Source organism: Culex pipiens, chromosome 2 (assembly GCF_016801865.2).
Source record: "Culex pipiens pallens isolate TS chromosome 2, TS_CPP_V2, whole genome shotgun sequence".
Lineage (NCBI taxonomy): Eukaryota > Metazoa > Arthropoda > Insecta > Diptera > Culicidae > Culex > Culex pipiens.
The window spans coordinates 135,801,536-135,816,344 of NC_068938.1; the positions used below are offsets into that span (position 1 = coordinate 135,801,536).

The 14,809-nt window shown below is 35.8% G+C and overlaps 3 protein-coding genes across 6 annotated transcripts in view; all 3 read right to left on the minus strand.

The window, feature by feature from the left end:
- Positions 1-14,809, minus strand: part of LOC120417552 (endoplasmic reticulum-Golgi intermediate compartment protein 3) — a 302,890-nt gene that overhangs the window by 234,307 nt on the left and 53,774 nt on the right. The gene's annotated exons all lie outside the window — the stretch shown is intronic.
- LOC120417566 (LIM/homeobox protein Lhx6-like) overlaps positions 1-14,809 on the minus strand; it is a 237,262-nt gene that overhangs the window by 160,564 nt on the left and 61,889 nt on the right. For 3 of the 4 annotated variants that reach the window (XM_052707906.1, XM_052707907.1, XM_039579661.2), the window contains one exon: positions 4,355-4,427. The exons of the other annotated variant lie outside the window; for it this stretch is intronic. The gene's annotated coding sequence lies outside the window, so the exon portion shown is untranslated. The remainder of the gene's footprint in view (positions 1-4,354; positions 4,428-14,809) is intronic. 4 annotated transcript variants of the gene reach the window in all.
- LOC128092881 (uncharacterized) overlaps positions 1-14,809 on the minus strand; it is a 262,971-nt gene that overhangs the window by 135,208 nt on the left and 112,954 nt on the right. The gene's annotated exons all lie outside the window — the stretch shown is intronic.

The following is a 14,809-nucleotide window of genomic DNA, read 5'->3' on the forward strand; positions in this document are numbered from 1 at the left end:
TTCGTTTTAATGTGCACCACCATCAGAGGCACGGGAGGCCAAAGAAAATGTGGACCTTCTACCATCCCCCCAACCCCACCCCCATTAAAGTTGTGTAATTGTCATACATTGGAGCAGCATCTTCCGGCAGGCCGTTTACTGACAAAATGCACCCGCACAGGGTTTTGTGAGACACTGTGCCCCTCTCCTTTCGAGATGATGGCCTAGGCCGGAAGTTCCCCGGACACGACGAGGACGACGAAGAAGGACCATGAAGAAGACGTCGTCATCATTAATGTCATACAGAAAATTATAATAATGCAGCCCTGATTTGCCACCATTAAATTATAATAACTTTTGAATTTAAACTTCTCTAACGAGGTCTGAATAAATTCTTTAATGATGTTTTCTTTCCATTTAAACTTTCCTGGCTGGGGCTATACACAGAGGGAGAGTGTGATTTTCAGCAGTTTCAGCAGTATTTGGGAAGGCGCCACCGACACTGTGCCGATTGTGGGGGTGTGTATTTGTCGGTCTGTCTGTCTGTATGTGTGGGTTTGTGTGTTCGAGAGAGTAAGTGTGACTGGGAACCAGTAAGGAGAAAAGCATGTTTGTGATACTGATACGATTTTCTATGTTTTCCTGGTTTGGGGGCTTTTTGCTCTGTTGCTTCTTCCTCCCCCGCTGCTGAAGTTTTCGACGAACACACGTTGAAATGATTGGGGATGAAATCACAACCTTGGCCTTGAGGTAAGGAAGGAAGAGTAGAGATGTCGCCAAAGTTTTCCCGCCAATTTTGGGGTAGAGTGCATTGAATTAAAATGCCTTCAACTTTAGAGATGAACATTTACAAAATCAAAAAAAAAAAAAAGTTTAACATCCACAATATATCTACCTAAAAAAAGTACCAACTAGTAAACTATCTTTCTTCATTCCACGAAACATATTAAAAAATATGTGGAAACAATCTCCTGCAAATTTTGCTTTGTTGGTGTTTTGACTCACCCATTAATTGTTATGGACAACTCGCTTCGAATCCTGTGATTAAATAAATAATGGATTGCCGAAAGTCCACTTCGATTTTCTGCAACGTGACCCTTCCTCTTCCACACGTGTCCATTTTCGTTCAACCCGTCCATATGCTTTCGACCACCTCCACCACCGACCCGGTTTCGAAAGATAATTAAAATGCAAATTTGTTCGATCCCCATCCATTGTAGTTAATTATAAATTGCAAAAGTCGAACACGGTGCGCAATTACTCACGGTCTTAACGCCGGGAACACTCGTTCGGAGTTTCCGTCGCCGTCGATCACTTACGTCCTCACCTGGGAAACCATCGCCCTTCCCCCCTCCTCCCACAACGGTCACCACCGGGGGTGGCCTGAGGGATAAATATACATACTCGAGTGCAAATTGCACGATGATATGATATCCACGCGGGAAGTCCCTTTCCAGTGAGCGCGATAGCAATCCTATGAACAATGGGCACAGTGGGTGCACTTTGGATTGGAATTGAACACAATTAACCTCAAAGATGATTAAAACATTCATATTTTGAACAATTGCCTCCCAAAATGGTTAAAGTTTGGAGCACTTCAAGATCTTAAAGAAAATCACATTTCTTTTTTTTTATATTTGGGACGCTTGTTAAAGAAAGCTTCAAAATCGTATTTATTTAATGCTTAAAAAAGATATGTAACTCAAATCGCGCATTGGACTTATAATTTATAGGTCGCCGGTTAAAATCCGGCGGCGGACGCAAACATTTATAATGTCAAATAGGTATTTTGTAACCATGTCAATATAGTTTGCAAAAGATGTAAAAAAATAGAAAAGTTTTATTTTTTTTGCAATGAAAAATTATTTTGAAAAACAAATTATTATTTTTTTCAAAATTTTTCGAAATTGCTGGTTTTATTATAAGTCGGCAAAAATATTCCATAGCAAAATAAAAAAAAAGTAGGTAAAAATGATAAAAGTTATTTATTTTCAGTGAAAAAAAAAATAAATAAATTCCGTGTGACTTTTTCTGACTAGGCCTAATAATAATCTTAACTCACCCGACGTAAAAATCTTTAAATAAAATTGATAACAATCATTTATAACTATTCATTCATTAAACATGGAAACATGAAGAAGAGGAAGGGGAAAAACTAAAACTTAAAACAAAAGTTGTTCACCCAATCCGAAATTCACTTTATAGCTGAACAGTTTTCTAGTAGTTCTCATTAAAAATATCTGATTTTAATTTTGGATTTTTTCTACTTGTATGAAACTTTGCCAATGAATTACATATTCCCAAATATTACATGGTTAACATTCGGAAATCTATATCTCGAGAAATGTTTTTCTAATTAATTTGGAGTCTTCGGCAAAGTTGTAGGTTATGATACGGACTTTTCAGGAAAACACTAAAAAACTTACTGTGTGTGTGTGACCAAAATTGTCACTCACTTTTCTCAGCACCGGCTGAACCAATTTAGGTCAAACCGGTCGCATTTGACTCTGTTTAGGGTTCCATAGATCGATTTTCAAAAAAAAAAAATAAGTTTCGATAAGTAGTTCAGAAGTTATGTATATAAATGTCTTTTTGCATGTATCCGGTAGTTAGATAAATTACCGAAAATCATATCAAATATCATCATTTTAAATCGTTTTAAGGGTTGTTGAAAGACCTATTTAACGAGTCTAAAATATTGAAGATCTGGCAACTCCATCTAATGTTAAGACCACTTAAGTGTTTTTTATGTACTTTTTTAAGCTGGATCTCACTTATCTGAACGTAAAATATGTCCGTATTCATCTTCTGACCAAATGTTGGAAAGACCTTCAAAACGAGTCCAAAAAATAACAGATCTGGCAACCCTGTCTCAAGTTACGACCATTTGAGTGGTAATTTTGAATCCGAGATCTGGAATTCAAAACTTTTTTTTTGTGAAAATCGCGATAACTCGTGATGTTTATAAGCAACCCTCTATATGTTTAAATATCAAATTTTTTGTAATTGTTTATTGTACAACTTTGTAGAACATTGTTACACTCTAAAAAAATAAAAAATAAGTTAGAAAAAACACGAAATTTTACAATGAAAAATTTTGTTCAAAATGAAAAATTACCTTTCTATTGTAGATTCAAAAAGTACATTGAATTTCCCTTAAAATGACATGTTCCAACAAATTTTGCAGTTGATTACGAAAAATGGCAAAGCTTTCAAAACATGTTTAGTGTTTTTTTCGATGAAAAATAAGTTTTTTTTGAAATTTTGAGTACGCCATCAAATCCGGCGTCCAATTTTACATAAAAGTCCCTTTGACACCAAATTTCTATCTGTTCACCGTTTCAGGCTGCAAATTATTGCAAACACCTCTTTTTTCGCATGTTCAAAAATTATAGGGGTCGTACCGTCCCTCCGTCACGAGATATTAAAAATCGGACCTTGGATTCGTGATCAGGGACAAAAATTACCCCTTTGGACAAAGTTTCCGCAAATCGAGGAGGGGTCGGGGCAACTGCTGTGTGAGTTGGTGGAGAATTACCCAATAATAGTTATTTAAAATATTCCAATGTTAACTTCGATCATCTATAGTTTTGTTGACTTCAACTCTGGGTCTTAAAAGTTTCGACGCCACCAACTTTTCATTCTGTCAAAAAGAAAAACATCTATTTCGAATGATGGATTGCAACATCTGCTACTTGTGGCAAACAGTAAATTAGATCCGCTTTGACAGTTCAAAATTGAGGCCGGATAATAAAAAGTTCGGATAATCAAATAACGAAAAAAAAATATTTTCGTTGTATTATTTTTGATTGTTTTTGAATTTTCAATTTTCAATTCGGTTTTATTGGTGAATAATCAAGATACAATGAGTTATTTTGAAGTGCATAACAGAGTTTTAGAGTTCCTTACAGCTGTGTGTTGCATCATAATCCATTTAGGAACAATTATTTCTTTAGCTAAGGCACTAGCAAGAGTAAGAAAAAACTAGTATTTGAATTTTTCTATCCAAGATAGCGGCCAATATGGTGGGGACAAAGCATTGAAAAACATGCATTTTGTTATTTAATAGGCAAACAACTATTCAAATTTGAATAGAATAGAGTCGCAGAACTCGAATTTGATGTTAAATACAAGATTAATTTTCCAATTAATACATACTTATGAGGTAAAAATGATATTTTTGAAAACTTTTACTATCCCTTTTTACTTTTCTACCATCACTATATTTAAGATGGGAAATGAACCATAAATTGCGTTTAAAAAGTTAAACATGGAACAAAAAATTTATTTAAAATTTGCAGATGTTTAAATTTGTTCATCAAATTAATACGTTTTGCCAACTTATCACGATTCAATAAAATCAACCCTTTCTCACCCACTGTGCGAACCGTCCGGGTTGAATCCTCGCAGCTTGGACAGCGATGACCGGTCAGGATGTACCCACTTACCTGCAAAAGCAAAAGAGAAAGAGAGAGAAAACAGAAGAGTGTGAGTGAAAGTTTGCTTTTATAATGTGAGTGAGTGAGCAAGAGAGAGAGAGAGAACGAGAGTGTGGGCAAAAGGATCATTGACGTTGATGAATGGTTTCGATAACCCGCGAAACGCGATAATAATTGGTAATGGTCGCATTATTTAAATTGAATTTGTGTCCGGCGGAGCAGGGGACTGAGGTTGGGGGGAATGGGGTGTCTGTGCTTAATTTTTCGGTTGTTTTATTTTTTTTTTGCAGCTGTGAATCTGATGAGAATTGAAATTGTACGTTTCCGTTTAAATGAAGCTCAACCGGCAAACCAACTGTCGTGATACAAGGAAAATGCTGGAAAATAAATTGTGCACTCAAATAAGAGACAAAAAATAGAAAAGCGCTTTGAATTAGGTAGGATGATAATACTAACAGCCGAACACGAAATATTTCCAGGTATTTTGGATTTGAGTTTTAACTTTTAGCAATTTTGACAGAAATATTTTGCATTCCCCATTTGGGTGTACCTTAAAAAACTTTTTATTCGCTCCATTCTATTCAAATGTTTGCTCATCGAGTTAATGACTACGACGACACGCCATCCAATTAAAACTGCAGAAAATAGCAGCAGCAGAAGGGGGGCAGAACCAGTTGGTGTATGTTTCTCGTAATTTTCCCCGACTTTCCTCGGGAAAAACTGTAGCTATTGGCCACATGTTTCGTTGGTTGGTTGGCTGGTTGGCGTGTGTCGGTTGTGCCAGCAAGGAAACCAGCGGAAAGTTACAAGGTATGAAATGGGGGGTTTTCCAGGAAATTGCTGCTTTTATTCTTAATTGGTATTTGAGGAAGTATTGCATATTTTGTGAGTCCTTGAAAATATAAGAATTTAACTTATTTATTATCAAAAAATTCTCCTAATTTGAAATTTAATTCTTTTCAGAATTTCGACAAAAAATGCAACTTTTGCTCTTTCCGTTTCCGGAAAATGATGCTACTTTTAAAACGAACCTCCGCACATTTGAATAGCCTTAGAATGGCAACCGTAATGAAGAAAGTTAGTTTTTGCCTCGGCTATAATTTTTAACGATATTAAAACATAGAGGCTGGTTGGGGAAGGAAGGGCCCCGAAAGATTTGCAAAGTGTCCGGTGAAAAAGTTCCTAATTGGAACAGTTTTGCAGGTTTTTTTTTAGTTTAGCGAAAAACTGTCCTAGCTTATTGAGGTGGCTTTTTCTTATCAATAAATATTTTAGGAAATACTGCAATTTTCATTCCAAATAAATTCATCCACTAAATAAAAAAAAACACAGCCTCGTGGTCAACGCGACATCCTGGGCGACGTTCGGAGAACGCCAATCCATGGACAACCTCCTCAGTGCGACTATTTGCATGTCCTTATGTGTACATACGTCGGTTGTCCCGGTCCGGTCGTGCTTTGGACGCCAGGATTGACCTCTCTCCTGCAGCAGCATCTCGTTTTCCAATATCGCTCTATTGTCCATTCAATCTACGACCGTATCTCGGATTCACTTTCCCCGGGTCCCCCGCACTCGTCTGAAGATTATATTGGTACCGGATAGTACTACACACACACTTCTGAAAGGGGAAGGTGGTGGGGAATGGGTGGAGGTCGCAGAGATCTTACCCAAATTGGCCTTTGAGATGGTAGGGATGTACGACAATAAATGTTTTTTTTTAAATAAGGGTGATTCTCCGTCAACTAACACAGGAGTTGCCTCGACCCCTCTTCAATTTGCGTGAAACTTCGTCCTAAGGGGTAATTTTTGTCCCTGATCACGAATCTGTGGAGCTTCGGTGCGACCCCATCCATTTTTTGAACATTCGAGAAAATACGTGTTTTCCAATCATTTGCAGCCTGAAATGGTGATGATATGCAAATTTGGAGTAAAATTGAACTTTGTAGAACAGCAATACTTAAAAAAAAAAGTCTGCAAAAGTTACTTAAATTGTTTATATAAAAAATGCTGTTCTGAATAAAAAAAGAAAACATTAAATTGCCCATAAAATGACATGTTAAAAAAAAACATTTCATTTGAGTAACGAAAAATGGCGGAGGTTTCAAACTATTTTTGTTTTTTTTTCAAAGAAAAATACGTTTTTTCGGAATTTTGGAGGGGCGTCCACATTTACATAAATGTCACCATTTCAGGCTGAAAATTGTTGAAAATATATATTTTTTCTCATATCCAATAATGGAAGGGGAACCGCCCCTCCATCACGAGATATAGGAAAATAGACCTCGAAATCTATCAGGGACCAAAATAATCCATTAGGACAATGTTTCATACAAATCGAGGAGGGGTCGAGGCAATTTTTTTCGATTTCGTGTGAGTTAGCAGAGATCTGAGCAGTCCTATCTTCCTGCAAAGCATTTCAATTTTGTATGATCAACCCAACATTGTTGTTATTTGTTTTTTTTGTACAGTATGTAAAAAAAGTATTTACACCCCTTAGGCACTATGCACATTTTGTGATGAAACTTGTAAATAATTTAAAGTTTGACAGAAACCTAGTACTACGTTTTGTTCAGAAACTCATGCCGAACATTTTGCTACAAAAAGCTCATGAAAAGCTGATTTCCATAAAAAGTTATATAACAAATACTATTATAGAAATAAAAAAAGGTGCAAAAAAAGTTTGTACACCTTTTGAAAAATTAACATAAATAATGTTATTTGTTGACAAATCACCATAAATCCAGTCTCCCAACTCCAAATAGGCATCCTTGACTGATTAAAAAAATAATTTGGATTGAATATAAAGTTTACTAACTACTTAGTATAAAAGTTTATATAACTCTGGAAATTCTATATTAAACTTATATAAACTTAATTTAACAAGCTTTCAATTTAACTAAATGTCAACATATTACCATAGAATTGCTAAATAAACATTTTGGAGTCGGAATAACACCGTTTTGGGGGTCTTTGTATCGATAGAATAGATTTTTTGGAATTTCGTACCAACAAGGAAATACGTCGTCGGAAAATCCGCCGGCATCCGAACCGGTCCACGATTCACAAGTCAACCTATGTGGCATCGTTAAGGGCATACAATTTCCGATCTTTTGATACCCAAATATCTAGGTTTTCTATAAAACCCACGTTTTTAAATACCTGCCTAAAATGTTTATTTAGCAATTCTATGGTAATATGTTGACATTTAGTCATGTTGACATTTAGTTAAATTTGAAATACTAATACAAAATCGTTCAAATTGAAATAAAATGCAAAAACTTTCCCAAAGAAAGTATGGTCCTATCTTGCTTCTGGCAAAAGAGACAGGGTGCTTAAAATTGGTCTAAAATGTAAAAAGCACGTTTTAGGCCAGTTCTAAAAATATCAGTGTTTAAATTGGAAGAAAATTGAAAATAACAAAAATCAAATAACAAAAATGTTGATTTTCTCACAAAAAATCCTATTCAAAATTAAAAATGCTTTGCGTGAAGCCGGTTGCCGATTGCTCTCAAATTTTAGGGGTTTGTTATCGAGCCTAATTACGATCAGAAAATAGCTGTTCTGATTGAATTGGTCAATTTTTGAACTTCGAGCCACCTAATGAATTTATCGAACTCTACGAACCACCAGAGAGGTAATTTTTTATTTAGAGCAAAAATTTTAGTTTTAAAATCACGTGTTTTTGTAACATTGCGTTTACTTTTCAGAGTGTTTCAATGTTCTACAAACTTGTAGAGAAGACAAAAACTGACAAAAAATATAAGGAGTTTGCTTGCATTTTTCACAAATTATCAGAATTTTCGGATTTTTTTAAAGTAATTTTTTATAATTTTAACCTGTTTTTTGAAGTTTTCACTTCAAAACTCAATCGAGTGCTTTCGACAGTATTTTCGGAACGTTTAGCAAATTAGACGTTTTTTGTGGTTCGGGGCTCGTGCTTTGTTAGAAAGCTGGGATTTTTATGAAATAAAGGATCCTAATAATGGCGTCATCCATAAAGTACGGCACGCTCTAGGGGGGGGGGGGGATGGGGGGTTGTTACATGCGTGACAAAATGTGACAAGGGGGGGAAGGAGATCCGTGAGATCGTGACGTCACGCTAGACTATTTCTTGAATACTGAAAATTTAGTCTTAAAATATATTTAAGAAAAAGTTCAATGATCGATAAACTTAACTCATAAATCAAGCACGATACAAGGCTTTAAGAAACAGTGTTTTTGATGATAGATTTAATATGCTTAAATCATCATATTTTGAAAAAAAAAAATTAAAAAATAAATTCCAAACACAACCTGTATAAATTAAAATCTTCCTCGATTGAACTTCAAATTAATTTGTAGGGGGTTGTCCTACAAAGCGTGACGTACTTTTCGAGGGGGTCGGAGCCAGCGTGATAAAGTGTGACATAGAGTTGATGAGGGGTTAATTTTGGCCGATTTTAGCGTGACATTCTTTATGGATGACGCCTTAATGCCATTGTACAAAGGGACCATCCATAAACCACGTGGACACTTTTTTAGGAGTCTTCAACCCCCTCCCCCCCCCCCTCCTGGACAATTGTTCATACAAAAAAAGAGTTTTTGTGTGGATCGTTGACCATCGCCATTACCCCCCCCTCCCTATAGTGTCCACTATAGTGTCCACGAATTTCATACAACATTTTTTTGTAATTCCATAAGACAACCTGAAACATTTTTTTTCTGGTTGTCTTTTTAAGCGTTCCGTCCAACAAAAAAACCAAAACATTGTCAAAAAGTACTTTTCAATACAAGTGCTGAAAAGGGAAAGTGAAAGTTATGAACAACCAAAACAATGGCAGCATCCCTTCATCTCACACACACCCTTTCAGTTGTGCGAATGTGTACGACAACGCGTGCTGTTGCCGGCAGGTTTGCCACCCTTGGCCAGCAGCCCGGTGCCGGCATGTGAGAGTGTTTTCCGCTGCTAGTATGTGTGTGTGTGTGTGCGCGTCCTCACACGATTCGGTGGGTGGGAAAGGGTAGGGGAAATCAATTTAATATTTTTCCATTTTCAATTTTCTCTCCGCCACTTTGGCCAACGAGCAGTCGTGGAAAAAGGCGCTACCGAGGGAAGGGAAGAGACATGTCTAAGGCCACGGAAGGGTTAGGTTGATGGAAGAAAAGATTTTCATTTTATCACTCTTCCGGCGGCAACAGGGGCAAGTAGTTTGATACGTATGTGTGCGATGTATATAGCCAGTTTCACGGACATTTTGCAGGAGGAAGGGTTCAAGGGGGGTTGTGAAAGTGGAGGAATGTCGCTCCATTCTTTCTATTATTAGTTTTCGGATAAAAGTAAAATATATTAGTAAGTAGATTGCATATGGAGGAAATTCGAATGAGGAAAGAGTTCGGGGAAGATAAAGCAATCGAGCTAAACTTGGAACGAAGAAAAAGTTCTAAGTGGATGCGCTCATTCTAATATTGCTTTTATGACTAATTCGTCGCACTGATATATAAGAGCAATCTTTTTGGTTTAGTAGGTCAATGCTTTCGTTGACCATAAAATTATTTCAAAACGATTACGACAAAAAAAAGTTGATCTTAAGAAAATGTAGTTGTTATATTTTAACTAACAAATAATTTTCCAAATCCAATCCAAGAAAATCGCTCAATAGTTCTTAAAGAAACGGTGAAATTTTTAAATAGCTTGGAACACAAATTTGTGATTACATTTTCTGGATTCATGGATTCGTTCTCAAATTTTATAAATTTTGAGACACACTGATTTAAAAAAAAAATCTTCAGCTCCTTCTAGAAGGGTACAACCGGCTTAAATCTTATGAAATTTTTTTTTTTATGTCAATTTTGACTTAATGTTAATGCTTCAATAGTTTCATAAGTAAACTTAATATTTTTCCACAAGTTCATACTCATTAAAAAAATCAAGATTATTTAAAACTTTGCATGTTAAACGCATGGCAAGAAATTTGTGAAATCCGATTGCACAATAACGCTAAGTTTAATGTATCATTACGAACACTTGTTATTATCCATAAACCTTTTTCCATTTTTTGGTTGTATCAGGCCTTTTATGTACATGTATCAAAAGGTTTCAAGCTTGTTAGTTAACTCGCATAATTTTGAACTCAATCTCCCCCGATTTATTATATACTTTATTATAAATTTATTATAAAATTTCATCACCATTTCTATACCAGTTTAAAACATTTCACAGCAAATATCCCAACTGTTGAATCACGCACTTCATTCCGAACGATTATTTCTTCAAACACCTCTTCCCAAAACATCATCATAACCATCGCATCGTCACTTCGCTTCCTCGCAAAATCGTATCCAAAACGAGACGAGACGATCCCCGAACCCAAATCCGATGAGAAAAAAAAAGTTATAAAATAATATTTTGAATCAAAATGAAACATTTCAATAATAATAATATTAAACTGTTGCTGCCTCGCTGCGGAGATCCGTATCAGAGAACACGCGCCGTTCTGCCAGAGGATCCTAGCAGAGCAGGTTCTGGACTGACTGGCTGCCGAACAGAGAACAGAGCGCTTCTATCTAAGCAGATATAGACGAGGTATGAACCGTCGAGGCGAGGGTGGAACCTTCCCTAACAATCACTGTTAGCAATATCTTTCGCATTCCACAAAGTTGGTCCACTGTGGGCCATTTCGCTGGGACAAAATGGCCAAAATATGTTGCCTTTTTCAGTTCCCTTAAGGGAAAACCTCCACTGTTGCCCCATAACTTGTGGATTGCCGACCGATCAGGAGACACAAGAAAACGTAGTCCGAGCACATTCAACAGCAATCTACCGGGCAATTCAGGGCTCATAGTCCTCGCTCGGAACAAATCCCTCCAATCCTGTGCAGTGCAGCAGTGGGCCAAATGGCCCTTCCATTGACTAGCTGGCATAACGGCACTTTTTTGCGAAATTGTCATCGAACACTTGTACGAAACGCACCAGATGAGGATGGCTGGCTGGCCGCGTGTGCCGCTACTCCGAAACTATATACTTATCCTTTTGTGAGTCAGAGTTTTTTGATACTGCAGGGATGTAGTTGCGGTAAAAAATTGTGGTAATTTGAAAAACTTTTCCTCTTTGAATTTCAATTTATTGAAATTTTTATACGTTGTTATTAGAGCTTAAATTGAATTTTTGTTGCTTTATCAGTTTTTTCATACTTAATTTGTAACAATAGATAAATTTTGCTGTTGTATCAAAATATGGAACGATTCTGCCGTAGCACTTTTTTTGCAATGTTTCTGTAAATATTTAAAAACATAAAACAGACTATGTATCCTGTCTTGTTTAGCCGAGTCTAGCGGGTAAAATAAAAATTGACTTGAATATCTCAAAAGCGTTCAAAATTCAGATGAAATATTACTGCGTTTATGGATGGTATAGGTGCTCAATGAATTGAAATAGAGAGAGTTTTTTTTCAATCGGCGTTTATATTTTACTGATGGATATTAAAAACTATCCGTTAAATTTGAAATGTTACAAAATTGATCAGTTGAATTTTAAATTTTTTAATTCATCTTTTTTTTCAAACCCATTTGGACTTATTTTTTAAACATGCAATTTTATATCTTTTTATCTACCAATTAATTATTCATATTGAGGGATTGGCTAATTAAAACATTTTTTTTAATTGCGTTGTAACGCCAACTTTAACAATGCTTAATGATTTGTGTATAATTACATGAGAGTTACATAGTGTTTCATATTCAATTAGGCTTTTTGATACATTTTATGATTTTTCAAGATAAAATTTAAACAAATCATGGGATCACCCTTTAATTTGACTTTTATACTTCAACATTTGATTTGATTTTTTTTCACTTCAACATCAATCATTTAAATTTTTTTGACGTTGACTGTTTTTAAATATCTGGAGCAACATTTGAAAAGGGCGCATAAGCAATTTGACAGCAAGAACTATTTTGCAAATTCCGAAACAACAGGTAACTATTTAACAAAACTCGCTACGTTAGATGGTAGCTGAGAAGGCCAGCTATTGTTTAACACATCGAGTTTTGTGAAAAAGTTACCTGTTGGCTCGGAATTTGCAAAATAGTTCTAGATGTCAAAATGCTTATCCGCCCTTTTCTCGTGTTGCTCCAGATATTATGAAACGAAGTGCACGTGTCGCGAGAAGTCACTAAATTTATAAAATCAAGGTCAAAACCAAGTGCGTTTGGCATTCCTTTAAAGTTTCATCGACATCTGTGATAGTTGGGAAGAAATGTGCCAGAACCAGGGATGGAATAATTCCAAAAAAATCTTTTTCGCTTGCGAACTTTCTTCATCCGCGAAAGAGAGGAAAGGCAAAACACGCAAAGAAAATCGCTTTTAAAAAAATCAGTTAGTACAAGATTTTTTTTTGTGAATTTCGCACCACTTGAATTAGTTTATTTCGTTTTGTTCACAAACATTGTTCATCTACGAATAATAACAGGTCATTGATTTTTCATTATTCTTGATGGAAAATAAAGGCAAATGTTTTAACATTCAGATGATCTCTTTGTCATAATTCTTTTTTTGTTTGGCCATTAGGGTGACCTACGGCGTGTTATAACATCTCGCCATTTTAACTGATTTTAACTGTCTTGGGCGCAAATGAAAGATGATAAGTTTAACTTTTAAGAAAAAATAGTTCGGAATTTCAAAAATCTAGCCAACATTTGAAAAAGTCTTATGAAAACTTGAAATGCCGTTTTGACGTTGTCTTGAACAAAGAGCTTATATCTGGAAATATTTTTAACGGATTCCTCGGACTATTTTACATTGGGTACCAAAAGTTTCGCAATTCAAAGACGCAACTTTTGGTACCATCATCTGGGACGAATCGGAACACATTAGGCGAATTGGGACAGCTGTTTTAACAATGTTGCAGGATAATATTTTGATATTTTTGAGTGGTTTCTGGTAGACCAGATTCAGAGCAACAAAATGTGTACATTCATTTCCAAATTTGAAGCATTTAACTGCATTTAACATAAAACGTGCTGTCCCTGTCCCTATTCAGTCCCGATTTGCCCTAGATGGAGGTAACCAAACATGTATAGGTCATCGCTAACATATTCGAGTTATCGCAGTTTTAGTGAAAAAAGATGATTTTTCCCGATTTCGTCATTTTCTTATTTTTGCGCGTGGCGCATCGAAAAACCTAGATTTTATTTTCCAAAAATTATATCTTGGAATTCTATCAATTAATCTCGCCCATTTTTTGATATGTTATATGATATGATATGTTATGTTATGTTATATTTGGCCGAGGAACCCGTTAAGAATATTTCCAGATATAAGCTCTTGGTCAAGACACCATAAAAACGGCATGTAAAGTTTTCATAAGACTTTTTTAAATGTAAGGTTAGATTTTTGAAATTCCAAACTATTTTTCTTGAAAGTCAAGCTTATCATCTTTTATTTGCGCTTAAGACGGCTAATATCAGTTAAAATAGCGAGATGTTTTGATTTTTTGAAAAAAGTGGAAAAATTGCAATTTTTCAAACCACTCTAACGCTTCTCATTATTTCGGCCAAAGAGCCCCCACTCCAATTTTGAGCCAAATCGAAGCATTTTTATTTTTTCTTTAATTTTAATATGGAACGGTGTTCGAAAGCAATCGGTGAATCTTTTGATGAGGTGGGTCTACAGAAAAAAAAATTGCAGAATAAAAGTTATTTACAGTAACGTCATGGTACGAAATCCGGACACTTAGTAGCATACCATTTTTGTTATAGCTGGCAAAAAATGTAACAAATTGGAAATGTAGAAATATCATCAGGATGTAGTATAAACAGTCAGTTTTAAGAGAATGAATAAAATATGTCTATTCTAACAAATTTTTATCAGAATTTTAAAATTAATATGACTTGTTATGCTTCAAATACCGGACACTGATAAAAGCTGATTCGAAATCCAGACACTTTTGCTTAGAATTCCGGACACTCGATTTTGCTTATGAACCGCACAAAATTTTAACGAACTTTTAATGAAAGTTGATGTTAGAATTCATCAAATAACACAGTTTTGACATTCATAATGCGAACTTATATCCAAATAATTGATAAAACAAAATGAGGGTTCGAAGCGTCCGGGAATTCGAATCATGACGTTATTTTCCTTAAAGTTGCTTCCAAAAGCTCGATTTGAGGCTAGCTTCCTGTTTCACCTTAATACAATTTAGAAAAAAAATTAAACATTTCCGGTAAATGCAAAAACAGATCCCACAGAATAATGTCCATAACTGCATCCCTGCAGCACGAGGGGCCATTTGGCTTCCCAGGAGCGACCAAAACCCGTTCGCCGTCGTCGGCCAGGTCTCCGCGCGCTCGAATCGCGTCATCCGGCAATTTTCCCACCAGAGAATCTCTGACCTTGCCCTCTTCCCCAACCG